The 27,972-nt window shown below is 43.8% G+C and overlaps 1 protein-coding gene across 1 annotated transcript in view; it reads left to right on the top strand.

Moving 5' to 3' along the window:
* The first annotated feature begins 5,936 nt into the window (after positions 1-5,936).
* PRELP (proline and arginine rich end leucine rich repeat protein) overlaps positions 5,937-27,972 on the top strand; it is a 36,155-nt gene continuing 14,119 nt past the window's right edge. The window contains exon 1 of the mRNA XM_060231403.1: positions 5,937-6,205. The gene's annotated coding sequence lies outside the window, so the exon portion shown is untranslated. The remainder of the gene's footprint in view (positions 6,206-27,972) is intronic.

The following is a 27,972-nucleotide window of genomic DNA, read 5'->3' as shown; positions in this document are numbered from 1 at the left end:
CCTCGTGGAGGGTGGAATGGCTGCAGTGGTGATAGTCAAGGCTCAGGTCTCCAGAATGCAAGGCAGAACCATGCATTTCACAGCAGACCATCAGGCATGGCCCAGGCCTGAGGAGAGGACAGTCCTGCCAGCAGGCTACAAAGTGGTTCTGCTCCATGTGCAGGAGATGGATGCAGAACACACAGCACAAAATATTGCCACCATGTGATAATCACCAACATGCTGTGCACCAATTTGGCTAGCTTGGGGCAAGTCATCCACCTGATTTGAGGGCTGAACTGGGCAGCTAGCCTCCACACTGGTGCTAACTATTCCACAGGTAAGGGCCTTGGCAGAGAGGTTGCAGATGGGCATCATCACCACAGGTTGCATCCTCTCTGCAATCAAGGGGAGTACAAGCTGGCCTATATAGACTGTGAAACCCAGAAAAAAGGCAGGGTTGGTCTCTGGAATGCAGAGTTCTTGCAGTGGAAGAGGCTGTAGGGTAATGGACATGGCTAGAGGGAACAGTGAGTGAAAGAGGCTGGGGAGGAGGAGCTGCAGGCAAGCACCTCTGCCTCAAAGAGCCCAACCAGGAAGAAGCCCCACTACTGGTAATCAGCAGTGAACCAGAAGGTCAGCAGGGCGGGGATCAAGGTTGCCTCTAAGTCACAGAGTCTTGTGACCCAAAATTCTACTTTGTGAGTCACAAGACCTACTAGGATTAAAGTTGTGAGTGGGCCTACTTTTTATTTTTTATTTTCAGTTTCGGACTTATTCTGAAAACAATTTGTAGCTTCCTGAATCACAGTGTTGCATACCTGCATCAATGCTGTAACCATAAAAAACACTGGTAAAAATTACTGTCTGTTGTAAGACCCATAATGTCTCTATAGGATTTCTCCAGCATCACGCTGATTTGTTACATTGTTTTGGCAAAGCAATTCATCATCATATGATGAATGATAATTTGGGGCAGCTAAATAATGATGATTTCACAGATACATTAAAATAGTACCGTCACCACAACATAAACATTGGCTCTAGTATCTTACATGAGAAATCAAAACAAATAATGAGAGATAGTTAATAACTGCAGCATGTCACTATCACAGATATTTAATTCTTTAAAGGTATAAATCCTGAGTGCTTCAAGATGCAAGATTTTTCATTGTACCATTCCCCCAAAACAGTCCTCCTGTACAATGAATTGAGTTTCTTTCCTTCTTAAAATGTAAGTTGAATGGAGTTGCTGTATGGGGTAGTAACAATTTAAGAGCCCATGGAGGAGTACTGGGTCCAGTGGGGCAGGGCAGCTTGGGAGCTAGTCCAATATAATGGTTTATGGTGACAAAAAAAGACTGGAGAGATCATAACTTAAATCTCTACCCAGATCTCAGTCTAACTGGATATCACACAGTTTCTGGATCCTTCCTGGACCCTGTCAAACCCAGGACATCCCTGTCTGCTGAGGGACCTTGGGCCAGTCATTCTCCCTAAAATTGCCAACCTCCAGGTTGGGCCCTTGAGCTCTTCCGCTTTTACATCAGATTTTTCTATTTGCACTGCTAGCAAACAGCTGTGTGGTTTCCAATGGCCTGTCATGTCTCCCTTTTCAAATAACAAATGTCAGCTTTTCCCACCACTACTTAGCAACTTTCAAATTGTGGTGCTGGAGAAGACTCTTGAGAGTCCCTTGGACTGCAAGAAGATCAAATCAGTCAGTCCTAAGGGAAATCAACCCAGACTGTTCTCTGGAAGGTCAGATGCTGAAGCTGAAGCTCAAATACTTTGGAAAGATAGAAGGCAAAAGAAGAAAAGGGTGGCAAAAGATGTGATGGCTGGACAGCGTTACTGATATAACCGACATGAATTTGAGCAGACTTCAGAGGGTGGTGGAGGACAGGAGGGCCTGCCGTGACTTGGTCCATGGGGTATTCGGACTTGACTGTGTGACTGAACAACAACACTTAACAACAACAGACAGTGTTCAAAGCAGTTGGTATATATTATCTCACTAATCCTTCTTACAACTCTGTGTGGGGAGTTGACAGAGCAGCCAAATGGGCAGGATCGGATCTACATGTTTTTTGAGGGGGAGCAAAATTAAAAAATGACACCCCCCCTTATGGGCCCATCCAGCCAGGTTGCCAGTTCGGATAAGTCCCAAAACAAAGGGATCAGTGTTATAATGTCAGAACTGGAAGAACTCCAAACGAGGCACAAGACTTGTTTCAAAGTATAGGCGTTTATTGGGAACTACAGAGCTGAAGCTACAGGATAACACTGATATCGAAAGTTAGCATTGGATACACTTTATGCGGTTCCAGGGACAACAATAAAACGATCTTTCACACGGCTGGAGACAACGGTCTGTTTCCCAGGGTCTGTTATCAGTAAGGGAGGATGGAATCCTGCTGAGAGAGCAGGCTTCAAAGGGCCACCTGCAGATGTTGACTAGAGGCTATCTGTCACCCTTCAGTGATCACAGTTTGTTTGAAATGCACAGAGATGTTTGTTAGTTGCTGGAACCAGGTTGCATGGGTTAGTATTCGGTTACAATATGGAGTCGCTTAGGCTAACAGCAGATAGGAAAGTTACCAGTTCTGACAGTGTGGATGTGTGTGGCCAAGGAGAGCCACAGGTGAGTGAGGCCTGCTTGGGCTGGGTGGATCTCTAGCCAGCCCAAGCAGGCCTCTCTCACCCAGGGCTCTCCTTTCTTGCATCGAGTTGCTTTTGGCTGGTGGGGTGGCAGCATATGCTAATAAGCGCCACCACCTATTTTTCAACAAAACAACCCCTGCCTAGAAATAGTCATCCTATTGAATAATAGGTCACATCAGGTGGAGGGATGTGTATCTTTCCCCCCTCTCCTTGAATTGGTCATCCATGCAAGAAGCACAAGGGCTTATTTAAACTAAACTTCTGAGTTGGGCTTTATATGACTGAGATTGTTCATTAGCTGGGGGAAATGTATCCAGTAATTGGCAAGAACTGCCTCCTTCAGCAGCATACCTAGTAAGAAATTTAGTCTTAAAGGCAAGGGGTGAGGAAGGAGCAGAGAGAAGGCCATGTCAGCGCTTTGGAAGAATCATCAAAGCCAGTGGGGCACGAGTTATATAAAGCTTCAAGGACAATCCCACAGGAATGTCTTTCAGCTTCCTTGATGTGCCAATGATCCTATTAGGGGCTGGGAGCTGGAAATAAGAGTGATGTGTACAAGAAAAGGAATGAAAGCTCATGGAAGCAGGAATCTCTCCTCTCAGGGAGCCAGCTGTTCTGCACTACCAGCCAGCCCATGTTCTCCCAGTCCATTTATTAAGGGTGATTTACACTACAAAGAAAGAATATTTGCAATGGGAGTGCTAAAGAAAAGAGCCCCAGTGTGAGAGCAGAGGAGAAATGCTGGTCCAGGCCTCTCCAGCTGGCAAAAAAACTGTTCTCAGTTTTATCCTTCATCTCTTCATCCCCTTCCTCTAAAATCCCTAAGTGAAATGCTGAATTGTGTGAAAATGTCAAAAAAGGCCAACACATTGTTAAAACTGAGATCAACAACAGTTACTTCTAAACAAGATTCATGAGCCCAGCAAATTATTCACTTTTGGCATCAGTGCTATCCACGGCTTTTTTGTTAGAAAAGGCCCAGCAGGAACTCATTTGCATATTAGACGACACCCCCTGATGTCACCATTGTTTCACATAGGGTTTTTTGTAGAAAAGTCCCAGCAGGAATTATTTATTTAAGATTTATACCCCGCCCTGAGCCACTTGTGGGAAGGGCGGGGTATAAATCTTAAATAAATAAATAAAATAAATAAATAAATTTACATATTAGGCCACACCCCCTGACACCAAGCCAGCCGGAACTGCGTTCCTGTGCGTTCCTGCTCAAAAAAAAAAAGCCCTGGTGCTATCCACATTTACAAAATAGCCACGGGTACAATTACTGCTGAAGTTTGTTCAGGACTTGATAATACTATGGCAACTTTTCCAACAAAATCCATGGTATCTAGGGTTGCCAGGTCCCCTCTGGCAGAGGGATTTAGGGGGCATTTTTGGGGGTGGGTGGGGACGTTGTACAAGGGGATACTCTGGTAGTTGGGCAAAATTCTATGGTTTTTTCACCCTCAAAACTGTAGAGTTTGCTCAAATAAGAACAATGATGTCCCTGACGCAATGATATCACTGCTGGGTGATGTCCCTGTTTAGGGGAATGGTTCCCTCCACTGGCCAACTGGCGCACAAAGGAACCCCTGAAACTCAGGATCCCTCACTGGAGGCTGGAGGCTGGCAACCTTAATGGGATCTGTCTCGGGCTGGTAAAGCCCTCTCTGACCTTTCCTACAGCTCCAGAAGCAGGCTAGGAGGCTACAGGGGACATCTAGGTTGGACAGGTTTGCTAGGTCCCCCCTGGCAACTAGTGGGAGACTCGTGGTGGGAGAGGCCTAGGCTGGTGTTGCTGGCAATGTCACTTCCAGAGCTCACTGGAAGTAATGTCATCATGTTGCTGGAGATGTGGATCTCTCTGGTATTTGAGCAAAAACTCTATGGTAGAAGCTTTTGCCCAAATACCAGAGCATTTTCCATCACCAGGGACATGATGATGTCACTGCCAGATGTCACCACATCAATATATCACCAGCAACACTGGCTAGGCCTCTGCTTGCTGCTGGCAAATCCCCCTGCCAGACAGCTGATTGGTTGGTAGAAAGGGTCCAGGGGCAGGGAATCCTCCACCCCCATGGGGTTGGAAGAGCTCCCCCATGTCCACATATGACATTTTTGGGGGTCATTATATGCAACTGTAAGCTGATACCACTCTAATGGCAGAAAGTGAGGAGGACCTAAAGAACCTCTTGTTAAGGGTGAAAGAGCACAAAAGTAAGCCTGAAACTCAACATCAAAAAACTACGATCATGGCATCCAGCCCCATCACACCAAGGCAAATAGAAGGGGAAGACATGGAAGTAGTGACAGACTTCACATTTCTGGGGTTCAAGATCACTGCAGATGGTGACTGTAGCCATGAAATTAAAAGACGTTTGCTCCTTGGGAGGACAGCTACGGTGAACCTGGGCAGTATAATAAAAAGTAGAGACATCACCCTGCCAACAAAAGTCCATATAGTCAAAGCGATGGTATTCTCAGTAGTAATGTATGGCTGTGAGAGCTGGACCATAAGGAAGGCTGAGAGCAGAAGAATAGAAGCTTTTGAGCGGTGGTGCTGGAGAAGAATCTTGAGAGCCCCTTGGACTGCAAGAAGATCAGATCACACTGTCCTAAGGGAAATCAACCCAGACTGTTCCCTGGAAGGTCAGATGCTGAAGCTGAAGCTCAAATACTTTGGCCACCAAATGAGAAGGGAGTACTCACTGGAGAAGATCCTGATGCTGGGAAAGACAGAAGGCAAAAGAAGAAGGGGATGGCAAAAGATGAGATGGCTGGACAGCGTTACTGATGTAACTAACACAAATTTGAGCAGACTTGGGAGGATGGTGGAAGTCAGGAGAGCCTGGCATGGCTTTGTCCATGGGGTCGCAAAGAGTTGGACTCGACTGTGCGACTGAACAACAACCAAGCTAACCTTTACATTGATAAGGTTCCCAGGAGGGCTTCTAAAACTCTGCAGGCTGAGTCAGTGACAAATGGATGAGGGTACTGCATGGAAATACTGTTTTTTAAAAGTATATTTAGAGAGGTCAAGGCATATGTACTATTTCCATTTTAAAACTTAAGAATCCTGTTTTATTACCCATTGTGTCTGGCAGTCCTTTCCTTCCTGCTGCTTCAAAACAAAACCCTAGACATGGGGATTTACTGCCGAGTTAGAAGAAGAGGACATTATGCTTCAAGAGAGTGAAAGCCACTTTTTCAAAAAGTGATTTGTTTAAAAACACTGATTGGGAGCACTTTTGCCCTAGCAGAAGGAAATGTTATTACACATGAGCCTTTCAGCAGGCAGGCAGGACATGTGTGTGGATTAAAATGCTGAGGAGTTTGGCTGCCAGAGAAAGACGTTATTGTTGTGACTTTCCCCTCCTTCCCTTGCTCCCACCCACCCTCTCAGAGAGAACCTCAAAGGAACGGAACCAGAGAAAACACACACAGCTTGGAGGAGGATCGTTTGTTTCAGAACCAGACTGGAGTGAGAAGGAGGAAGAGGTTAAGGGGGAGGAAGAATCCTGGAAGTTAAAAATACAGGAGAAAGAAGGCCAGGTGGCAACAGGTAAGCTTGGGCAGGTGTCTTCCTTGCAAATCGCCTCACCTGAAACAATCAAGGAGGCACCTCTCCTTAAGCAAGAGTCAGATGGTTCCTTACTAATGTATTTCATTATTTAACTTTTTCATACATCAGTCAAGTAATATTTCATGTCTGGTTTTTCAGAGGCTGCTTTTATTTCAACTTGTCACTGAGTCGAGTCAATCTAGGAAAGAGGAAAAAGTTGCATGTGACAGTGGTTAAACTACTGAAGTTATTACCATGGAAACAGAGTTTAGGGAAGCCCCTTTGGTCTCCCAGGCTGCACACACCCACCTACATTTCTGGTGCTTATAGCCCACATGTGCATTGTGGGCATTCCAGAATCCTCCTAGGTTGTTGTACTGAAGAGAAATATTCAGATTTTTGGAGGGAGACAGATTTAACAATCTGCATTTTACTCTTAAGATTTCTTTCTTTCTTTCTCATCAGGGTCTGCTAATGTGGCTTGTACTATGTAAAGCATTAATTTGCTGTTTCATTTCAGGCTTGTAAAAAGGCTTGGGGATAAGAAAGGCAAACTAGTCAGTAATAAAGATTTAATCCTCCTTTGAAGTCTGATCACTGGGAAAATCTTGTGATGTTTATTTTCTCTTGGAGGGAAGGAATATGAATTCTTTTCATTATGAGAAGGAAAACATTTAGGTGAAGAAATATTCTGGTTTCTGTTGTCACAGCCAGCTGAATTTCAGAAAGGAGAACTAAGCATTTTATACTCAAAGGTATTCCAGCATAAAAGGTTTCTATGCAGGGAAATGGCATTTAACAGATTTATACCCCAATGCTCCAGTATGTTTACTTGAAAGCAAGCCCTGTTTATAGCAGCACTTTAGATGCTTATGTCATGGATTGCAGAATCTGTCAAATTTGGGACAAAACGTTCTTGGCATTCATGTGGAAAAGGGAAGGGGAGAAACTTCAGGTAATTCAGTATGCATCCACACAGACTATCACATATATGCTTCTTTAGAACCTGATTTTGAATGAGGAGTATGGAACTTGTTACTGATGCCTGGAGATTTTATAAGAAACCTGAGCATGCCCCTGAGGGAATCACCTTCTCTATCACAGTGGAAGAAAAGTCCATGAAAACTGGCTTATGTAGCACTGTTTTCAATGTTTTTGTCAATCAGCAGCATCTCCATTCCTGAGAGATGTAGAATGTCACGTGCCTGCCTCAGGAACAGCTTTCATACAATGTGAATGCTTTATACATTGCCCATCCCACTGGAATGGAATTCAACTTGTGATTTTATCAGAGATTAGAAGTACATAAGGGCAGGTTGGAAGCTTTTCTCATCAACTTAGAAAGGGCGGGGGAAGGAGGAGATATTAGGAGAAACTGAGCAATCATAAGAAAAAACATGCAGGCAGTTTTTCCCTACGGAAAAAGGTCTGCAAACAGTGCAAACGAATTAGAACTATGGGAGCTGCACTGGAAAGCCTGATCTGCTGCATTTGATAGCAAAAAGGGCCCAAGAGTTGGAAACAAGGGAGAGTCAAAGGCAACAGAGACACAAAAAAACAGAGACAGTAATAAAAAAAAGTAGTCAACTGTCCAAGTAGTTTGGATGTAGTGTTAATTATGTGAGCCACAAGTCCATGCTTCAGATTCCATCCACAAACTCAGCAAAGTTTCCCACAGTTTTAGCCTAATCAAGACTGTTCTCAGGATGATGGAAATCATGTGCATGAACACCTGAAATAAGCTTTATAAATGTTTATTATTGTTGTTCTAACTATGAGCTATACCTGTGCCTCTAGGGACTTATTAGGCAGCTCTTACAGAGGGGGATCAGGTACCTTGTTTCAGCATACCAGTGACTGCACATGCAAGGTGCTCCCACCTGTGCTGGTCGTTGGTAGATTCTAGCAGTGGATGGAAAAGAGTGCTGCCAGTTCAGTATCTGCTATTCAAGGGCTTTTAGCACTGAACTGAGCAGTGTCCCAGGGCATTTCCTATCTTCCTGTGTGCTTCACCAGTATTAATGCAAGCCCAGGAATCAGAAGTTTCCATATGGCCTCAGGATGCAGTTCCCTGTTGAAAGTATAGAGAGAGGCACTGACATTTGACTGGTTGTTCTCAATGTCATGAATGAGGGAAAGACAAATTTTCCCACCAAATTTGTGCAGCTTGCCTGGGACTGTATATGCATCCAAATGCATGATGTTTAGGTTTTATGAGCTGCTTTTGAAATCTAGTAGATGGAGGTATAGAATGATCTCTGAAGAGGTGAAAAAGAGCACAAGCATTAAGCAAAGACTTTTGCGTGTTGCAGATATCACAAGAATTAGCCAGCCAGTTGATTCCAGATGTTTTCTATGCTGGACACACCCCATCTGTATGCCTGAGTAGAAAGCTCTCTTTGCAGAAAAAGACAGAAAAAGAAAAAGAATTCTACCCCACAAATAATTTGGATTTGCTAATGGTATGATGGCTGCAGCCCAAGGTCAACACTCTCCTGCTTGATTTTTTCATTCCAGAGTCTGTGGGGAGAGATGGTCTTCAGCATTCGCTCTTTCCGCTTCAACATCTTTTGGACAGCAGAGAAAGAGCATTTGACTGAGAACAACTATCTTATTTTTCTCCCTGGGACAGAATCGCTCTGCTTCTATTAAATAGCTTTTTAAAAATCTAACACCCTGTTTGGACTGTTTTGTGGTTATCAAGAAATAGGAAGCAGAACAGGATAGCTTGGCTCATTCTGATAGGGAGAAAATCTACATTAAAACATTAGAGATCCACAAAGGGAAGCTGCTTGTGTAAATCAGATGTGTATGTATGTGTCGATCTGCATGCTGCACTTGGCTTCATTGTATGTTTAGTTTGTGGGATTGCTCCTCACCCCCACGCCCTGAATGTGAATGTTTGAATGATAGGCTGGAGGAGGGGGAAAGGCTTATGACACAAAAAATTGGAAGGCAACAGAAATATGGAAGGAGAAGGTCAAGCAGAATGTCATGGCAAGAGGCTGAGTTCTGTGCTTAGTGAAGACCATTACAAATCCCAACCAAGCTGCACTGAAGACCTCACTGCACATGACAGTAGCAGACTTGAAGCATGGAATTCCTCAGCTGCCAATACAGTAGGATCTGGGATTGCTCTTCAAATTGCAAAAGAATGCATGGTGCCATTTAAAGTGCAAAAGAAGTCTCTGTCTTCTTTTCCCCCAGCTAAGCTCCATTTTGGAATCAGAATTTGGCAAGGAGGGAAATGACCCTGGGGAACTTCCTGTAAAAGGGATTGTATAGCATTCCCTGGCTATATGTCTCTTTTGCACTTTCACCAGCCTCCAAACTGAGTAACACATGACTGACATAGACATTAATTTCAAGATAGCCAGGGCGTTTTTTGAGCAGAAATGCACAGGAATGCAGTTCTGGCTGGCTTGGTGTCAGAGGGTGTAGCCTAATATGCAAATGAGTTCCTGCTGGGCTTTTACTACCAAAAAGCCCTGTGTAAAATATTGGTGATGTCAGGGGGTGTGGCCGAATATGCAAATGAGTTCCTGCTTTTTCTATGTGTACCTGAAGATAGCTATAACAGATCATTTGGTTCTAAGTCTTTTGCTGAAATATCCGCATAGAAGCAGATCCCACAGGAAGAACTGGGTTTATAATGAGGGCATTAGTATGATAGGGGTAGCACTTTTATAGGAAGATTAAGCAGAAGTACAACTCCTACCCATATGTTGGTTTCTCTTGACTTAAGATTGTCCAGTCGCCATCGTCTTCTTCTCCTCCTTCTCCTTCTCCTTCCATTTAGTATGTTTCTTTTCAGATAAGGGTATATTATGGCTACAGAATTAGCAATGGTGAGCTGAGTTGTCATCTCTAATAAGTAAGGAAAGCAGTGGCAGGGTAGGCAGGTGAGGTTCAGGCTACCTGGTTTCCTAAAACTAATTGAGCAAGGATCATCTTCTTATTCCTACAGTCTGGGAATGCCAGCCCTTCTCAAGTTTCCCACTAGACTCAATAAGTTAAAGAGGGAAGGAAAGTATGATAGATCTAAAGCCATGAACATGCCTTCTATTGCATCTTCTCCGTTTGCTTGGGAGGCCAGCCAGCCAGCCTTCTTCCACTGTCAGGTCTGGCTGCAGTGTGCTTTACAAACCATGGGCCTGGTTCACACATGCTGGAGATGGCAATGTGGTAGAAGGCTAAGGGGGCAGACTGGACACAGTTTGACATGTTCCTCCATGTTCAGAATGCCTTGCCAGTATATAGCCAGCACAAGGAGCAAACATGGAGATATAGCATTCCTCCCTACTGTGCTAGTTTTCTATTTGCATGTGGTTTTTAGAACACAAAGCAACATTCAAAGGTGGAATTCACTACTGCAATCTGATATGGTATAGCCCATTTACTATTTCAACATTCTTCTTTCTCATTCCAATCTCATTTTCCTGCATGTGTAAATGAGACTGTGTAAATTTACCAGAGTCTTCGCTGGAATCCTGTGCAATCTGGTGAAAGTACTTCAAGAAACCTCTTTCCAAGGAATGGTTTGTCATTCCTGCTGGTCTTTGGTGTATACTGATCTAGGGGAGCATTGAAGAAGATCACCATATTTAGTGATGGATGAAGGTGCTTATCATTACACATATGCTAATCAGTTTAAGGCATACATTTAAACTATTACATAGTAGCATTATTATTTCAAAATTGTATTTACAGTTAATATCTTGTTTACTTTTGCAACAACTTTATGAGGAAATTATCACTAGGTATTATAGATGATGAGCTGATATTGAGAAAGAATAGCTTTCTCTCTCTCAAGGTTAAAATAGCCAAGGATTAGAAAATAGGTTTCCAAGGCTATTCTATCCATTAGGATCAGAGTATGAAACAAGAATCTGGGAGACTCTGCCATGAAGTTTGCTAGTTTGACCATAGAGTTGTTGCACCCTCTCATCCAGACCTACCTCATACAGTTGTTGTCAGATTAAAATGGGAAAGGGTGTGCCAAAAGCACCACCCTGAGGATATCCATTAGGATCAGAGTATGAAACAGGAATCTGGGAGACTCTGCCATGAAGTTTGCTAGTTTGACCATAGAGTTGTTGCACCCTCTCATCCAGACCTACCTCATACAGTTGTTGTCAGATTAAAATGGGAAAGGGTGTGCCAAAAGCACCACCCTGAGGATAAAAATACACTACGTAGACACACCCTTTGTCTCCCTCTTTCTGTGAAAACATTTCCATCATCTCATTTGTTGTAACTAATCAGTTCCATGTTCTACAAACAAATGGTATGAAGGCTGTTTGAAACTACATTCACATGGGAGCTTTTTCTTGTGGATTTCTGTACACATAGTTCATTGCCAGACTTCACTTTATAGGAGCGCCAACAGGAATGTTCTGTGATGGAAGCAGATAATGCTTAGTTTGTGGAGATAACTGTATATATTAATCATTCTATATGTGGAGAAGCAGCCATATGAATTCCCTTTGATCATCCTCCACACTGCTTGTTGTTTATATGTATCAGATCTCAGTCACGGCACACAGCTCACTGGTGAGTCTCACATTCCTCATAGCCAAGGGCGCAGACATATCAGAGGAAAAGAACCAAGTAGACATCCCATTCTTTTAAAGTTCCAAGAGTGGCCCCTCCAAAGGAAAGTCAAAAATTCTTCCCCTACCCAAAAGAAAGCTTGCCTCTCGGGGTGCCATTGTCTATCTTCCTGAACTGGATTTGAGGACACATAATTCAAAAAGTATTTAACATTGTCCTTCTTCACCCAACTGAGACTCATACAACATAGCAAAGTTTGAGTTCAGTGGTACCTTGAAGACCAACAAAGTTTTATTCTAGGTGTAAGCTTTCACATGCATTCACACTTCTTCAGATACATTCAAACATAAGTCACCAACCATTATATATAGGTAGAGGCTGGGGAGGGTGTTGCCAGGAAGGGCTAATTAAAGTCAAGATGCATAAATACCTGAGCAATAAATATAGTTAAAATTGGATGGAGGCATTGGTAAAACCTATGAATTAACATACAGCATAATAAAATAGTTTACAAACAGATGTGAAAACTGAATGACATTAGCGTGTGTAGTGAGATAAGAAACTGATATCTCCATTAAGTCCTGGGGGTTCCATTTTCCTGAGTGTTGTAATAACTTGTAACTCAACAATCTCCTATCCCAGTATGTTTCTGAATCATACAACATACCATAGTTCTAAGACTAAGGGTCATTCACGCTACATTAAATAATGCATTTTGCCACTGGATTTTTTTACAGTGTAAAAATAGCAAAAATCCGGTTGCAAAACATATTATTTAGTGTGAATATACCCTAAGAGCTAGGGTGGCCAGACCGTCCCGGGCAGCCGGGAAAGTCCCGGTTCTGGCCCCCTATTCCCGCCTCCCAGGATGGCTATACCGGGACCATTAGAGGTCCCGGTTTAGCCAGCCAGAGAGCCGGTGGGCCGCGCGCGCGGGGAAGGCGGCGAGTGAGGGAGGGAGCGTCCCTGTGCGTGCCGCCTTCCCCGCCCGCGCGCGGGTCCCGGTGGAGGAGGCCGGGGAGGCGGCGGAGAAGGTCCCCCTGTCGGTCACTTCCGGGTTCCTGTCCTGCATCTCGACCTGTGTTATTAGTGACAGGCTGCTTCGGCGTGCCGCTGCGCCGGCCCCCTGGGCCCCACAACGATGGGACCAATGCCACAGGGACGGGCTCGAAACACTCTATAACCCCTCAAAAGAACAGCAGTCTAGCTCGCTTCCCCCGAGCCCTGCCGCCATAAGCCTCAAGGGCGCTCATTTTGCAGCATCTCCCGGCGGGAGGGTGGCACCCGCACGGGACACATATCAAATGAAAGAGGGGGCGCAGGGCTATCAGAAACAGCCGGCGGAGGGAGTCGGGAGACCACCCCACTGGGGGATCCACACCCCGAAAGTGATGGAGGTGGCGCAGATAGAGCCAACAGAGCAAACAGGACAAAATAAATAGGCTGCATTATGCAGCACAGTCTCACTGGAATCTCACTGGAATCTGACTGGCTTCTCAGCGTGGAACCCGTTCTATCTAGTCTTCTCACGTTGAAAAAAGTAAAAAAAGAGTTTCATTTAACTTTACTTCCCCCTTTCCCTCTCTATAAATAATCTTGGTGTTTCCGGCGGTGATATTTGGGGGATTTTTGGGGACGTCACAGGAAGTGCTGTGAAGTCACTTCCTGTTTCCGGCAGTGGCATTTGGGGGAAATGATGTCATTTGGGGGAAATGATGTCACAGGAAGTGATGTCACTTCCTGCTTCCGGCAGGTGGCGCGGGGGAAATGATGTCACAGGAAGTGACATCACTTCCTGTTTCCGGCAGGTGGCGTGGGGGAAATGATGTCACAGGAAGTGATGTCACTTCCTGTTTCAGGCAGTTGCATGACATCACCGGAAGTGACGTCACTTCCTGTTTCCGGTGGTGCACGTGCTTCGCCCGCGCGCACCCCTACCTTCCCCCCCAAAAGGTGTCCCTGGCTGGCCTTCAGACATTATGGCCACCCTACTAAGAGCAGTTCCTGCTTCTCCCAAATAGCTGTCTTCTCCTTGTAATTTAAGTAAGTATACTGTGAACTTTAGGGGCTACTTTATTCACCAGAAGCATATTTTGACATGCAAACTGTGACCCCTCAGAACTGAGAAGGCTGCAGGATAAAGTTTGTGCCAATAAGCAATAAAGATTTCTCAGGGATGGAGTAAACACCCTTGGGTACACTTTTCCTGTATGGAGAAATATATGCACATGCTATATACAAACAAAAAAGTAACAAGCATTTAAACATGCAATTAATTTGTCTGTTTGGAGTGTATGCCCCATTTGTTACTCCAAGTTATACACAAGATGCCACAGTAAAAGGTACATGAATGAATGCAAACTCAAGCTAAAATCAGTAGTCAAGTTAAAACAAATTGATGTCAAAAGCAGCAGACAGGCAGTACAACACAATAAAAACTCAGAAAGAACAGACCAAAATATCCCATCGGAAATATTTTGGCCACTGTGTGATACAGAGTATTGGACTGGATGGGCCATTGGCCTGATCCAACATGGATTCTCTTATGTTCTCAAACTGGAGAGACAGTTTGGTGTAGTGGTTAAGTGTGTGGACTCTTACCTGGGAGAACCGAGTTTGATTCTCCACTCCTCCACTTACACCTGCTAGCATGGCCTTGGGTCAGCCATAGCTCTGGCAGAGGTTGTCCTTGAAAGGGCAGCTGCTGTGAGAGCCCTCTCCCACCCACCTCACAAGGTGTTTATTGTGGGGGAGGAAGGTAAAGGAGATTGTGAGCCGCTCTGAGACTCCTCGGAGTGGAGGGCGGGATATAAATCCAATATCATCATCTTCTTCTTAAAAGCAGCACAAAATAGAATATACAGAGCAGTCTTCTAAAAAATCATAACAGCCTTCAAAGGGCACAACTAGACAATACAATGTTCTTGGGGACAACTCAGGGATTTCACAGCAAGTTTGTCACAGGAATTCTCTTCCTTTAAAAAATGCCACAGGGATCCAATCCTGCTCAGGGCTGTAGTTCCTCCCTCCCAGGGCTTTTTTTATAGAAGAAGCACAGGAGGAATTCATTTGTATATTATGTCACACCCCCTGATGCCAAGACTGTTGGAACTGCGTTCCTGTGCATTCCTGCTCAAAAAAAGCCCTGCTCTCTCCCAACATGTTTTCAGGAGCTTAAAGAGATTCTAGTGTACATAGATTTTCTACTGATTTCAAATGCCTTCCCTAAAAAATCAACTTTTCAAGTTACACAAGGCTGAGCTAGAAGGGGATAATTGCATTTCTAAGAGGACAGAGTTCTACAGCCTGGGGGTGCATTCGCACCATACTAACTAATGTGCTTTACATCTGGATTTTTACTATTCTTACACAGCAGTGTGAATGCACCCTGGGAGTCAGAACTAAATAACCCCTATAGTAAGTACCAGTCAATATCTCTCTTTTCCTTGAGACGGAATCTGTGAGGAACCTTTTTGCTGTAAATTGTCAGAAATTCAGATAAAAATGCTTGGTGGGCCAGATCCCATTCAAGAAGCCTATTCCTGATATAAGCAGTAGGATTTAGAATAGACGCATCTAACTTTCAGTGGATTTCACTTTGATGAGTCTGTCTGTCTGTCTGTCTGTCTGTCTGTCTGTCTGTCTGTCTGTCTATCTATCTATCTATCTATCTATCTATCTATCTATCTATCTATCTATCTATCTATCTATCTATCTATCTATCTATCTATCATTGCTTGCTAATTTGCAATTTTAATCTTGTTGCCATTCCACTTTATAATTTGAGATTTCTCAATATGTTATTTCAGCATTACACTAGAAAACAATATGCGTTATATTGTTAAAAGCCCAGCTACATAAATATTGACATAAATGACATCATGAGAAATTGTAAAGTTGAAAGCTAATTTAAAACATATTGGCAGCTCTCATATGAAGGTTGCCCCAGAATGAAAAGAAATATGCAGCTGCTTGTTCACCTTCGGTGTGAGCATAGTTCCTGATCTGAATTAATTCTCACCCTTCCTTCTTACAAGAAGCTTATTTTTAAGGGTCCCCCCCCCCTCTTCTCCCCAATGTCTGAGGTAAGCTTCAGAGGAAAACGGGGTGGGGGGAGTTGGAATGAAAAGATGGTGATTTACTGGAAGAGAAAAGTGGGTTATACAGAAGACTACTTTGTTTTTAAAAAAATCAGTTCTCTTAGACATTCATTCTTTGCTTTCCACAGTTTTGCACAGAAAAGAAAACTTGACAGTGGGAGCCATCCTAAATAGGTCTACTCAGAAATAAATTCTATGTTACTCAGCATGGATTACTTCCAGGAAAGTGTCCTGAGGATTGCTGTTAGTCTCTGCTAAATCTAATATCCAGCCATTTTTCCTGTCGGGGATAGCATTCACTCCAAATCCCTCAAGAGGCCACTATTTTGACTGAAAAACCAGAAGAACCCTAAAGTTATAGGAATCAACAAATGCAGACAAAGGGCACAGAATCCCTCCTGGGAAAAAGTCTGTTGCTTAGATGCCCAAGAAACGGGGTGGGGGGAGTTGGAATGAAAAGATGGTGATTTACTGGAAGAGAAAAGTGGGTTATACAGAAGACTACTTTGTTTTTTAAAAAATCAGTTCTCTTAGACATTCATTCTTTGCTTCGTGGGCATTCGATGAAATTGCTGAGCAGACAGGTTAAGACGGATAAAAGGAAGTACTTCTTCACCCAAAGGGTGATTAACATGTGGAATTCACTGCCACAGGAGGTGGTGGCGGCCACAAGTATAGCCACCTTCAAGAGGGGTTTAGATAAAAATATGGAGCACAGGTCCATCAGTGGCTATTAGCCACAGTGTATGTGTGTATATAACATTTTTTGCCACTGTGTGACACAGAGTGTTGGACTTGATGGGCCGTTGGCCTGATCCAACATGGCTTCTCTTATGTTCTTATGTTCTTATGTAAGAATGTTTCAGTCAGCCCAGATGAGACTTGTCAAAGAAGCCAAGCCTTCTGTGAATCCAAAGTATAGACAACTCCGTGATTCAGAATCTTTCCCTTTGCCCAACTACCTTCTCTCCTGAGCTTGGACAGGAGACCTTACCCTGGGCACAAATGGATTATTATTCCACTGTGTAACATCTGATCAGGAAGCTGTCAGGCCACCATATACAAGACAGCTCCCAATGAAAGTATCAGCAGACACTGGAAACACCGGGTTGCTTACCGACAGAGCTCTTGATTTCCTGAATGATTTCTGACAGAACGTTTAGCCTTCTGTCTCTGTGTACTGTCGGCCCTTGGTGTTTGCTTGTTACCATAAGTCTGTTGACATTTCCTTACTGCAGACCAAACAGAAAACTGACAGACATACAGTCAGGGCTGGTGCCAGGCTTTTTTGCACACTGGGCAAGGGTAACTATTTGTGCCCCGCCCCCACTGCTAGCAAATTTCCCAGAAGAACATCTCTTGCTTTGCTTACTCCTTAGCTCTTTCTGCCTTTTATTTGTGGAACTGAGCTCTAGCTGGCTGGGTTTTTTAAAAATCAGCCATTGCTCCCCTTAAAAATAAATGTTTCCCTATGGTACTAAAATGGCACACAAATTCCAATGTATAGAATCTAGTAACTTTGAAGCTTCTGAGGGAGAGCAGTTGGCAGAGGAAGAGGTAAAGAGGACCTGTTTTCTATCCTCCTGATGCAAATCACTCCCTTCTCAGGAACCTTATAAGAGAGACCTAGAAGTGAAAGCTTCATTAAATGCAGTTGCAATTATATCTTTAGCTTGCCCACATATGATACATACACACCCCAGGAGGCCTTCAGTTGCCAGCGGAGGCAACTGATACCACCAACTGCAGAATTAGAGTTTGTTTTTAGACTGTTATATTGTATGGCATTTTCCAGTGCCATACACTATATTTACTATATTGTAGTGAATATTTCTACACCACCACATTATGCTACCAGTGGCAGCTGCAAGAATTAGAATAATACATAAAGGTGTAAATTGTGAGTGAATTCAGGTCTAAATTGCTAGGTTATGTTATCAGTTTGTGTGTCTTTAACCACTGCAGGTATTAAGATAGCTCAGGGAGAAGACCTGATACAATCATGATCACAAAAGCTGACCTCAGGGCTGGTGCGTGGGAGTTGGCAACATAGGCAGCTGCCTGGGGCGCCACCTCACCGCAGGGGTATGGGCCCATCCCCGTTCATGTCGAGGGAGCTGGCTGGGCAGTGGCCACCCGCACACATCTTCCTGCGTTTGGAATACAGGAAAAAACACATGGGCGGCTGCTGTCCAGCCAGCTCCCTCTGAAGAGGCAGAGGGGTGGGCGAGGGGTGGGCCAAGCAATGATGTCACTTTGATGTCATCGCATCCTGGGGAGGGGGCGCAGGGCTCTGCCTGGGGCAGCAGAACCCCTAGCACTGGGCCTGGCTGACCTCTGCAGCAATCTAATGGTCTATCTAAGAGAGAGTGGGATATATTGTACATAATTCTTATACTATCCTGTGGTCTTGCCAAAGTGTCACTCACAGTTCCACACCATAGCTGCAAACCTTTAATCTCTGCTTATAGAAATTCATCTGCTGATATAACAATTCTGTTCAAAGGAGATCATATTCCAAAATGCTGTTATCACAATACTAAGCTTAGGTATTATCATAAATGTAGCCTATAATTGCAAGTTTATTACTCTCTTGAGCTAAGTAGTTGTAATCATACACTACTGATAGTTAGAACATGCCACTTATATAATCCTGAGTGTTCTGCAAAAAGATGTCTTGCATTTGCAGTTTTGTTTTTTACACACTGACAATCCTCTTTAGCCAGTATTCACTTGCAAAGCTCAGCTCCACTCAATGAGATTTTTGGAACCAGATTAACAGCTAGGCTAAATAAACCATAGTGTCTTGCAGGGCTTTTTTTGAGCAGGAATGCAGTTCCGGCTGGTTTGGTGTCAGGAGGTGTGGCCTAATATGCAAATTAGTTCATGCTGGGCTTTTTCTACAAAAAAGCCCTATGAGAAGCAATGATGATATCAGGGGTGTGTGGCCTAATATGCAAATGAATTCCTGCTGGGCTTGTTCTACAAACAAAGCCCTGGTGTTTTGTCTGGCTTCTGCTGTGATCTACTCATTTTATCCAGTTTCAGTATGTTCAAATGAATAGCCTGAGCCTCTGGTCCAGCAGGGAGAGCTGTAGCAAAAATAAACAGAACTACTAAATTTTTAAAAGCCTTTTGTGCTAGTTTAAGGAAAGGAAAGGTCCCTATGCAAGCACCAGTCGTTTCCGACATTGCTTTCACGGCAGACTTTTTACGAGGTGGTTTGCCATTGCCTTCCCCAGTCATCTACATTTCCCCCCCAGCAAGCTGGGTACTCATTTTATCAACCTCGGAAGGGTTGAAGGCTGAGTCAACCTCGAGCCGGCTACCTGAAAACCCAGCTACTGCTGGGGATTGAACTCAGGTCATTAGCAGAGTTTAGGACTGCAGTACTGCAGCTTTAACACTCTGCACAAATTCACATTTTCCCTCCCCCTCATTCTACTCCAAGGGATGAGTAACCATTTAATTTCCTCACCATATTATGAAATGTACCAAATTTGGGACATTTTAAATTCACATTAATTTCCAAAAATTAAGTGAGTGAGAATATGACTCAGTGAATTCTCCTCAATCTCTCAATAGTTTTGAGCACTAATGATCATATTTTTATAGGTTACCTTTCTGGACTTGGAATTTTGGGGCATCTTGTGGTGGTTCCACTTCTTTCTGTTTCAGACCAAAGTGCTGGAAACATTGTTCTATCCAATGGGAGTTGTCCTGTGAGGATTCAGTTTAATCTCTTATGCTTTTTAACATCTACACAAAATTGCTGGGAAATATGTCCAGAGATATGGGAAGGGTTGCAAAGCCAGCCTAGAAAATTCCTGGAGATTTGGGGGTGATGCCTGTGGTGGGGGAATTGGGGATTGGATTTCAACTAGAATCTATGGTAAATCATAGAGTCTGTCCTCCAAACCTGCCATTTTTTCCATGGGAACAGGTCTCTATACCCTCATGATCAATTGTAATTTTGTGAGAACTCCAGGCCTTACCTGGAGGCTCACAGTTTTAGATATGAGTTCAGTTTCATCAGTGTGCTGGTGACTAGTGTTCTCCCTAAGCTGAGTTAGTGTGAGCTAGCTAACAGTGTTTTAGCCTCTGGCTCACACATTTTTGTCTTCACTCAGGAAAAATGACCCCAGAGCAAATTAATTTACACGGTACAACTTTAATGCCAGTAGCTCACGAAGTAGAATTTTTGCTCAAAAGACTCTACAGTTTAGAGGGAGTATTGCTGGTGACATCCAGCTCTATTTTTTGTCTTCTTTTTATGAAATCCAAAAGAGGTTGTGACAGTTCTGAATATGTGTCTGGGGTCACTAAAGGACTGGATGATAGTGAGTAAGGTTAAAGTTTATCTGAGTATTGAAAATGATGGGGAATTTGGTGGAGCAGTTGGAAATGCCTTTCTGGAATCAGATCACATAATCTCTACCAAGGACAAAATATGTAATTTTGAATCTGGCACTGCTCATGGACATTGTATGGTAGTTATATCCCGAAGTGGTTTTTGTGAGGCTTGGCTGATAATGCCAGGTAGTATGTAGCTGGAAAGAGATACCTAGCCAGTCAGTCAGGATTATGCCACTGTAATTCTGTATGGAGCTGGCTTGTTGCTGCTTGATTGCTTATGGGTTTCAGTCACTTAATAACTTGATTTCATATCCAACTCAAACAGATGGTTAAACTTTAAAAGACCTGAATGGCTGAGTCCTGCTTTTAAAACCATAGAGTCCTGCTTATGAATGTCTTCTCTTCCTGTATGATCTTTCCCCATGTTTCAGATCTTCCTAATGAGGCCCGACTGAAGGTTATGTTATGTGGCTAAAACAGTGGCCTCCATGAGAAACAGCATTTTCTGCTGTGACCCTTAGTGCCCTGGAATGCCCTCCTTGGGAAACTTGGATGGCTTCTTCATTATGCCCATTCAAAAGGCAGTTTAAGGCTTTCCTTTTTCATTGTGGAATGGGTACTTGCAAATCAATATTGATTTAGAGGAATGGAAGTGGATTTGGAATTGTATAGTACCTACATTTATTTCTACAAGTCTAAGAGAAAGTTACTTTAAAAAGTTTTTGTGGTATCTCATTCTACACAGATTAACTTCTATATCTAGAAATACATGGGACCAGTTCTGGCAGCATGGCTCATCTGTGAAAATTTTTTAATATGTTTTTGGTCATGTTCAAAAACTAAACCTTTTGGAAATTGGTAATTCTGAATGAAATATTGGATTGTGATATATTCCTTGACTGAGAAGTCATTCTTTTAGGTTATTTAACCCTACATTGCCCATGCAGATGTAGAACCAGTCTTGAGTTCACTTGTGGCTCATAAATTGGCATTGGCCCCCAAATGGCAAAGGTTAGAACCTCCTTTGCAACTAGGGCTGCCAAGCCCCTGGGCCGGGCAGGAATTCTCCTGCCCTGGAGGTTCTCAACCTGCCGGCCCACATTGGGCCAGCGGGGGGAACCTCACCCAACATCGCTGGCGAGATGATATCACTTGCGGGTGACATCATCGCACCGGCGACATTGCGCATGACCACTCTAGGCATTTCCGGGAAAACTCTATGGTTTTCCCAGATGCTCTAGCAATTTGGGAGGACAAAACTCTATTGTACCTATTTCCCAGAATCACCTAGAGCAGCCGCACGTGACATCGCCAGCACGATGACATCATTTCTGGGTGACGTCATTGTGTCACACGCACGCTTTGTGTGCGCAAAAGTCCCCCACTGGAGGATGCAGGGAACTTGGCAATCCTATTTGCAACACTCCAAGGGCCCATAGAAATAGTTTTCAATATTCAGATAGATTTACTGAAAGCTGGGTATTGTCCATACGCTGAAAAAATGTTAGAAAAAAAGTGCCTCCTTGCGTGTTTTCTGCATTCTTATAATGCCTCTTTGGGATTTTTTTGTTTTGCTTTTTTGCCACTCAGGAAATGTCTCCCCCCCATTTTTCTTAAGAGGGGAACAGTAACTGTATCCTGAATATGATGAGATTTAGCATATTAGTAGGCTGCACAGATGCCATAATGGGTTTGATGGGACAGTAAAGGCGTGTTGTTGTACTGCATTTTTCAGCCACAGTAGAGATTTATGGTAGAATGCCTCATGCCAACACTGACTTTAAGCAATTTTACAGCTCTTTTGCAGCAATGTAATTCAGTAATATATGTACTACTTTTAGTCAGTAGAATAGAAAGCTAAGTTGAATCACAAGTGAAAGGTTTGGTTATTTTAGATGTTTCTAGTACATAACTCAGTACACAGAAGGAGGGGTTGTAACTGGTAAGCGGTTTATAAGCACTGACCAGTCTCAAAAAGTTTATTGTGTTCTCACAACACGGTAACAATTGTCTGCCTCTGTATCTGTAGTACAAACTAGTGTTGCCAACTTAGCAGCCTTCAGCTAGCATAACCTATCTCTCCCTTTCTCACTCATTGCTATCAAAGACTATTTGTCATCGTTTTTTTTAATTATATGTAAAAACTTGTATTTAATTCAAATGCATGTGTTTACCTCCACCCTTTGGGCCCTGGCCTTAACCCCTTTGCCATGCCAGGCTCCACCTCCTCCCTGACTCTGCATGGGGTAGTTGAGTTCTGTCATTCTGGCTTTCTGCTGGGATCAGGAATCCCAAGCTCCCATTATCCATCAGTATTCCAGTGGCCAAAAGGGGTGGGGGGGATCACTGTCTGGCAACAGTGTGATATCATTTCTTGGAAAAACCCAGATGTGAAATCATGCCTCTTCAGACATTGGTAGAAACTATTTCATTACCATAGCAATTCCAAAAAAGGCACAACATCACTTCCAGGTGTTCCCCAGAAGTGAAGTCATATCATCACCCAATGGCATCCCCCCTCCAATGTCTCAGTCCTCCTGCACTCCTGCTGGTTTCCAGCCATTAACAAAACTGGTGGGAGGGAATGCAATAATGAGTAAAATACTGTTTTAAAAAGCCTCCAGCTGTCGCAAACAACAATTACTAATAAACCTCAACACCTACCATACCTATTTCATATTAACTATTTAACACGTTCATTCTTTCATCTGCATCACATAACACTGTGTATTACAAAACCATTATTAAAAATTGTATACAATAACTATTATCAAAAATACATGCTTACAATGACTCACAGTACTTGCAGAATAAATCCATACAAAAATAGTCCTAGTTTTAAATGACTCTCAATATCCTCAGATTCCTTCAGAGACAGTCCTTGTTTAGATGCCTATTTATTTATTTATTACATTAGATTTATATCCCGTCCATTCTATGAAGACTCAAGGCAGCTAACAACATCAAATAAACAATATTAAAACATTAAAACAGTACAACAGTACAACAATCAGATAAAATCACAATGGTGCTACTTCATCTATTCAAGGCAGGATCATATAGATCCTAGGCAGTTGGTACTAATATGAGATAGATCCAGGTGATGTGGCAGCCTTCTCCCATTTAGATGTCATATGCCATCCAAAATAATTCAGTCTTGCAGGCCCTGTGGAACTGCAATAAGTCCTGCAGAGCCCTGATGGCTTCTGGGAGGGTGTTCCAGATTATTGGGGCTGCCACCAAGAAGGCTCTTGCTCTGGTGAAATTTAGCCTGGCCTCTTTTAGCCTAGGGACAACCAAAAGATTTTGAGTACTTGATCCAAGTGCTCTCTGGGGAACATGTGGGGCCAGGCGGTCCTGCAGGTAGATAGGTCCTAGGCCATATAGGGCTTTGAAGGTTAATACCAGAACTTTGAAATGGATTTGGTATGCAACAGGCAGCCAGTGCAGTGCCCTCAGCACAGGCTGAATGTGCTCCTGCCGGGGAAGCCCCATTCATAGCCTGGCTGCAGCATTCTGCACCAGCTGCAGCTTCCGAATCTGAGTCAAGGGCAGCTCCATTTAAAGGGCATTACAATAATCAATTCTCAGGGTGACCTAGAAGCATAGAATCATAGAGTTGGATGGGACCTCTAGGGTCATCTAGTCCAACCCCCTGCACAATGCAGGAAACTCACAAACACCTCCCCCTAAATTCACAGAATCTTCATTGCTGTCAGATGGCCATTAGCCCCTGTTTAAAAACTTCCAAGGAAGGAGATCCCACCATCTCCCAAGGAAGCCTCCTGAGAAATGCACAAACTGGGCTAAAAAGTCATGTCAGACAAATCTGATCTCTATTTTGAGAAAGTAACTACTTTGCTGGATTGGGGAATACTGTAGACATCATTTATCTTGATTTCAATAAGGCTTCTGATAAGGTTCCACATACTATCCTTGTTGACAAGTTGGTAAAATGTGGTTTGGATCCTGTTACCGTTAGGTGGATCTGTAACTGGTTGACAGATCGCACCCAAAGAGTGCTTGTGAATGGTTTCTCATCCTCTTGGAAAGGAGTGACAAGGATCTGTTCTGAGACCTTTTTGTTCATCTTTATAAATGATTTGGATGAAGGAATAGAGGGAATGCTTATTAAATTTGCAGATGATATGAAATTGGGAGGGGTTGCAAACACAGAAGAAGACAGAAACAGGATACAGGATGACCTTGACAGGCTGGAAAACTGGGCTAAAATCAATAAAATGAATTTTAACAGGGAGAAATGTAAAGTTCTGTATTTCGGTAGGAAAAATCCAATGCATGGTTATAGGATGGGGAGACTTGTCTTAGCAGTAGTGTGTGCGAAAAGGATCTAGGGGTCTTAGTGGATCATATGCTGAACATGAGTCAACAGTGTGATGTGGTGGCTAAAAAGGCAAATGCAGTTTTGGGCTGTATCAACAGAAGTATAGTGTCCAGATCATGTGATGTGATGGTATTGCTTTATTCTGCTCTGGTAAGACCTCACCTGGAGTATTGTGTTCAGTTTTGGGCACCACATTTTAAGAAGGATATAGACAAGCTGGAATGAATCCAGAAGAGGGCAACAAAGATGGTGAGGGGTCTGGAGACTAAGTCCTGTGAGGAAAGGTTGAAGGAGCTGGGGATGTTTAGCCTGGAGAGGAGGCGGCTGATTGGTGATATGCTCACCATCTTCAAGTACTTGAAGGGCTGTCATATAGAGGATGGTGTGGAATTGTTTTCTGTGGCCCCGGAAGGTAGGACCAGAACTAATGGGTTGAAATTAAATCAAAAGAGTCTCCAGCTCAACATTAGGAAGAACTTCCTGACCGTTAGAGCGATTCCTCAGTGGAACAGGCTTCCTCGGGAGGTGCTCTCCTTCCTTGGAGGTTTTTAAACAGTGGCTAGATGGCCATCTGACAGCAGTGAAGATCCTGTGAATTTAGGAGGTGTGTGTTTGTGGGTTTTCTGCATTGTGCAGGGGGTTGGACTAGGTGACCCTGGAGGTACTTTCCAATTCTATGATTCAATGATTCTATCATCACTTTTAGGTTCTCTGCAGAAGTGAAGTCACATCATTGCCCATAGGAGTGCTATTGCAAGGCATGGATCACCATTGCTAAGTCACTGTGCTCAAGGTAGGGAACTAACTGCCGTATTCGCCAAAGATGGTAAAAAGAAGCTCTGGCAGTAGCTGCTACTTAGGCCTCCATAGATAAGGAGAACTCCAGGAGCACTTCCAAGCTCTTAACCCTTGGTACTGGCATCAATGGTGCCACATTGAAGGTTGGTAAAGGGATCACCCTTCGCAGGCTGCTGTGACTTAAATAGAGAACCTCCGTCTTTGTCGGATTCAGCTTTAGATGACTCAGCCTGAGCCATGATACCATGGCTTGCAGTGCCAGGTCCAAGTTCTCCAAGGTGCAGCTGGACTGGACACCCATCAATAGACAGAGCTGGGTATCATCCACATACTGATGACAAGCTAGCTTGTACCTTCTGACCATTAAACAATATTGAGGAAAGAACCGCCCCCTGGGGTACCCCACAGATAAGTGGGTGTCTCTGGGATGACAGTTCCCTGATCACCACCCTTTGTCCCCGACCTTGGAGGAAAGAGGAAAGCCACTGTAAGGCAGACCCCTGTATCCCCACATTGGCAAGACAGCTGGACAGCAGCTGATGGTTGACTGTAGCAAATACAGTTGCCCAAGTACTTTGTGAGTTGCACAGTTATTTTGTGAAGTTGCCCAGGTACTTTGTGAGAGTCTCTTTTATAAAGGAAATAAATCTACACTTCAGGATCTACAACCTCCCTCAAATGAATTTCAAAATTATTCCAAATAGGGCAGATGTACCCCACCAGTTCATAATAGTGTAAGGAAAGCTCCAAATATCTTCTAAGTTCTGCCGGATGAACCCATTGATCTGATGGTTTGTTTCCCCATTGGCTTTAGCCAAGATGAGAACAACCACAATAAATACTGAAGCTGTCAGTTCATGCGAAACACAAAACACATTGGCTGCTTTCACTCAACTAGTCAGTTTCTTGTCAATTTCAATGGTGGTGTCCAGCCATTGGCTGACAATCCTAGTCAGAGAGCATTTGGGTTCCAAGGATATGGTTGGAATTGGCTAGTGTGTCCTTCAAATGCAGCACTTTGCCACTTCTGGGTAGCTCTAGGAATTGTCAGAAACTCTATGGTAAGAATTCCCTGTAAGTAGATGAGACCTTATTTTTCTTTTTAAATTTGTCTCCCAGGATGCTGCCCTCACCCCAAGTCCGCCCATTGGCAACCCTGTCTGGAGATTAGTTGTAACTCCAGAAGAACTCAAAGTCCCATGTAGAGGTTGGCAACTCTGTTATTGACATGTGAGATTTGTCTCACCAGGTCTAGTGATATCATCTATATTGTGTAGTGATATCATCTATATCATAGTTTTATTTAAAGTAATATTTTGGTCATTCTGCTGGTCTCCTCATTCCTTGCATTCAAGTAAAAGCATCTGATATTTCTTGCTCTGAAATATTATCAAAATGTTCTAGACAGGGCTTTTTTTGTAGTAGGAACTCTTTTGCGTATTAGGCCACACACCCCTGATGTAGCCAATCCTCCAAGAGCTTATAGGGCTCTTAGTACTGGGCCTACTGTAAGCTCCTCTATGCAGATAACCTAAAGTTGCCCAAGTACTTTAAACTAAAATTTTATTGGGATTTTAAAGAAGGCCAGTTTTTCACAAAAAAAGAGGTCTGGTTCAGCTATTATTTAATTTAATGGTTTAATTTAACTAGAGGATGCTACCACTCCACTAAACATGATGAGTTCTGATCCATCGAACCATGATCTAATGCTAAGGTTTGGTTTATCAACATCAGTTTTATGGTTTTTTTATGGTTTAGTCCTAAAAGGTAAAGCACTAGTCATTTCCAACTGTGGGGTGATGTTGCAGCACGACATTTTCACGGCAGACTTTTTTTTATGGGGTGGTTTGCCATTGCCTTCCCCAGGCATCTACACTTCCCCTCAGCAAGCTGGGTGTCATGGCTGGGGCCGGGTCAGGCAAAGTCCAGGGGCAGTCCGAGGTCTGTAGCCAGTAAGCAGGAGGGTCCGAGGCGCCAAATCCGAATCACTGTACAAGTATCGCAGGTCCGAGGTCCAGAAGCCGAGGTCAGGGAGTCCAGAAGTCACAAGCAAAAGTCAGGGAGTCCAGAAACCAAAGTCAAGCCGGAGTGGATGCTAGAACATCAGGGAGATGACTAGTTGCTTCCACAAAGCCTCCTCCCAAAGCCTACAGCTATATAGCCCTCTGCTGGCTGTTGCCCATTTGGGCTAATTGCTGGCTCAGAGAGGCAGCCAGGATCCTATTGCAACTCAAGCATCCTTGCTCTTAGAAGGGCCAGAATCCTCTCAAAACTCAGGGCTCAGGGAGCGTCTTGCTTGTGAGCGAGCCGCCCTCCTCCGATCCCTGAGGTCCTGACGGAGGCGGTCACGCACATGCGCCACCCAAGAGGGCAAGGCAGGGGGGCTGGGATCTTCTCCAGCAGGAGGCAGGGGCACTGGTGCAGATGGCAGGGGCACAGTTTCTTCTGCAAACTCAACTTCCTCTGCAGGGTCCCCAGCACCCATGACACTGGGTACTCATTTTACTGACCTCGGAAGGATGGAAGACTGAGTCAACCTTGAGCCGGCTACCTGAACCCAGCTTCTGCTGGGATCAAATTCAGGTTGTGAGCAGAGAGCTCTCAAATGTATTCCC

The sequence above is a fragment of the Heteronotia binoei genome, chromosome 2, assembly GCF_032191835.1.
Source record: "Heteronotia binoei isolate CCM8104 ecotype False Entrance Well chromosome 2, APGP_CSIRO_Hbin_v1, whole genome shotgun sequence".
NCBI lineage: Eukaryota > Metazoa > Chordata > Lepidosauria > Squamata > Gekkonidae > Heteronotia > Heteronotia binoei.
The sequence above is the reverse complement of the archived record's forward strand: the minus strand, read 5'-3'. Positions and strand labels throughout refer to the sequence as shown.